Here is a 4,176-nt window from a genome sequence, read left to right on the forward strand (position 1 = left end):
TTTTGGTTGTAAAAATTTTTATCATTTTTCAATTCCTTTCGAATAAAAAATTAAGAAATTAATTATTTAATTAGAAAATATATCTTATAATATTGGTTTGAGAGAAGAGAACAATTTCTTGAATTGAAGAGGTTTTTGAAAATAATGAATTGCAATAACAAAATTTTTATTATTAATTTATTAAATTAAATATAAATCAAGAGCTAGCCATATTGATCATACATGTTAACTCGTTCGGGTATTGCCAAATATCTATCATCATTATAGAAAATATGAGGTATTTAATTATATTTAAATAATTTTTTGAATACATATGAATATATTTGAATATTTGAATTCATAAGCTACATAATATTTCTTTTATTTAATAATTAATAAATAATTTTTTAGTTTGCAAGTACCCAAATTTTAACTTATGCCCTACTAAATTATTCATATCCTACCTAATTTAAAGCATAGATTCACGTTTTAGCTAACCGATCAAATATTGTGCTTGACCAGACCGGATACGATCGCTGGTCTATACATGTCACTGTTCAGATTGCAGGGCTGCAGAAAAGAATACATATGTCTGGTTTAACTAAAATTTATTGATCTCTTACATTTATTGAACATTATGTTTCAACAATATTTTACAAATGGCGATAGATATTACAATATTGGTATTTACATCTAGGGGGAAGATAAGTAAATCACCTGACAAATTTGTCAGCTTAACAGTCTGAGACTATCGCAATGACACCGAATGTGTTCTGCTGTTTTCTCTTCTCCGCAACAAAGTCTGTTCGATAGATGCTTATTTACTTCGCAATGTCCAGTGAGAAAACTTGTGATAAGTCGGTTATCATTTCTGTTCAGCATTAGAAGCTCCCTAGTTCTAGTTTTTGATCGATTTGGCATGAATTTTTTAGTTTGTCTACTGGCAATTACATTATTCTAATCAGTCTGAGCTACTCTTTTCCGCCATTGATTAATTTTAAGTTTAAAAAAGCTCAATGAAGTACCGTAGAATGGTTTTGGTCCAAAATAATATGAGACCCCCGGAATCCATACACTTTAGTAAACCACCTGACCTATTTGTTAACTTCCTATTTTTTTTTTAGATATTATTATGTCCCGGAACCCATACTAAGTATATGGATTCCGTAAATGATTCTGATTTCACTCCCAAGCAAAACATACGAATTTTTATTTTAATTCCATTCAGTTCAATTGTTCAATCGTAACTTGGTATATATATTTATATCAAGTATATATTTTCATGGTTTTATTTGCGACATGTTTGTCGAAGTAAAGAATTATTTTCTCAATTGTGCAGACCTCTGTTTTATAAACATTGCAGTGATCAGCAAGACGAACATATAGTTCCAGTCTTAAATTATTCGAGAAGATTCCAAAGTCAGCTATTTTGTCAAACTAGAACCTCTTTGTGTAGATGTTTAGTATTACCATTCTTTACGGCTTCTGTGTATTCGATTCACTTCTAGATGAAATTCGTGTATTGAAGTGCCTAATAAAGTTGAATTTCAATATATATCTATCAGTAACATAATTATTTTATTTATAATACATAAAGTACAATACAGTAAAAACATACATACCTATATACTTTCCACTAACATTCAAATAACTCTAAATTTAACTGATTTCATTGCAAAATATTTTATTTATTTGAATTATTTCTTCACTTTGATTGCAAAATATACGAAATATCTAAAATAATTTAATCATTTTCATTAATGAAAATGTATATTATATTATTTGATTTATTTATTTTATTGCATACAGGAGGAAAGTTATTTTCCTTTAACTTCATTTTTATTTGAAACAATTAAAACATAAATATCACACAATCCACAATGATAAAAGTAATTTATTTACATACAAACATTCTGTTTTAAATAAATGAAATAAAATCCGAAATATTTGATAAAATGTTTTCATTTTTAAGATAGTTTTTCTGCATTAAACTAAATTAAAACAAAAATAAACGAATAATATTAGTTTTGAAAAAAGAATTTATTTTAAATATTTTTAAATTATATTTAAATGAAATAGAAATTGCATTTCTAAATGAAAAATAATACTCTCTCTAATTCTTTTAGTATGTGCTTATTTGTATAAATATATATATATATATATATATATATACGCTGTATTTTGATATTCAAAACAATACTATCAACATTAACGGAAATTGTTGTTTTTATATGTACAAAAAATGTTTTAAATTACCGTATTCTGAAAATAATATAATTTAAATATAACTTGTAAATGTTAAACATTTATGTTTCTTAATCAAATAATTTATTATTATTATATATATATATAGCTACATATACTTACGAGTTATAGTAAGTGTCAGTGTCTGCATTGTATTACATAAAACGACAATGGGAATGAATATTTTTATATATGCCCAAGACGAACCCTTAAATTCATATAGTATGTATTACCGCAGTGTTTACTTTTACTAATTTGTATATATACAACATTTGTTGTATATATACAACATACAATATTAGGTAAAAAACTACAATCTTGTCCATTCCATTCTAAGTGTCTAAGCTCGTGATATGATTTCTCTGATTCGTTGTACATAGTTCTCATCTAGATAGTTTTCATTTTACCATGTTATCTGTAGCCTTAAGGGCTTCATTCTAATGTTAAACGACACATTTAACCATAAGGCCCTCCTAGTCCTATGTACGCAACCCAAATATTTTTGTATTTTAATATGAACAAATCAGTTATTATTAGAGCAGTTATTACAAATCATCACTCTGAAGGCCATCATTTGATCAACTACGTTTCGGGACCATAGAGAGATAATAATTTTATACAAAAGTTATAGATTTTCAGTTGTGACAAAAAATTTTGATAAGCAAATTTTTGAAGGCGGCAAGTTCATAATGCTATTTCGATTATATTCAAATCATTTTTACTGTTACCTTCAATAGAGATGACACATCTTAGTCAGCGAACAGTACGGACTTCCTGAATCCTAACATAATTATTAGTAAAGCATATTTTCGAAGCATTACGCTTTGTCGATGCTCATGTTTTAACCCCTATTACTTGCAGTTGTTTCTAAATTTTGTATATTCTCTTTGTTTTAAGTCAGAAGTATCAGCACATTTATCTATGTCTACCAGAGTGGTCTTGGAAATAATTCTTGTATTTAATTATACGTAAATAATTTTTGAGATTGAAAGTACCAAGGGTTAAATTCGTATCCTGCCAAATCAGAGTCACTGTTCATTAACCAACTGATCCAAAGTTCTTGACTTTTATGTTCGCACATTTTTCTAGAGTTTTGTTAATTTCCTGTAAAAGTTTTATTAACAAATTCACTTGCTGTGTTTATATTAGAACGAAATCATAAACCAGTTGTAGATTGATTTATTGATTTAATTAATTATATTTTTTTTTATTTTCAATTGTTAAATTAAATTGTAATATTCTGTTTGTAGAGGTATTATCTGTGCATGATATATATATTCTTTCTAATATATAGAACCTAATCTAAGAACGTAATACTGAGAAAGTCATGCTTATGTTACCCCACGATTCGCACGGGCGAGACCAAGTGTTTTGTGAATATAAGTTGTAATTTAATGTCAATTTTTCAGGTGGAAGTAACTATTATAATTATATAATATAACTATATATATTGGTTTAAACATTTAATAAATTTTTTTATTTTATTTTTATAAATATATACAAACTTTCCCATTTATTTTCTAATATTTAAATATTAATAGAATATCTTACCACTTCAATATTTGCTTTCTGAAAATTTTGCTGTGCACTTTATGCTTTTTGAGAATGTTTAATATCCATATTTGGAATTTCATTCGATTTGCAATTTAAGTATTTATGGTATTTGTCAATAATTTTTGGTTACTGCTTAAAAAGTTTTCAATACCTTTTTGTATCGAATTTTCCAACTAATTGCACGCCAACCAAATCAGACAATTAAAATATTTTGCTTTAAATTTGAGTGCAAATAAATGCAACGTGACCATTGCACAGTATGTCTACACATGCAGTTGATGAGTGCACATACATGCAAACGCCCTTGTGTGTGCATGTGTATGCGTTCAACAGTACGTAAATCAAATATTATTTTCATTAAAGCTTAATATACCGGCAGTACCTCAATGCAAATTTCAT

The sequence above is a fragment of the Teleopsis dalmanni genome, chromosome 1 (assembly GCF_002237135.1).
Source record: "Teleopsis dalmanni isolate 2A chromosome 1, ASM223713v2, whole genome shotgun sequence".
NCBI lineage: Eukaryota > Metazoa > Arthropoda > Insecta > Diptera > Diopsidae > Teleopsis > Teleopsis dalmanni.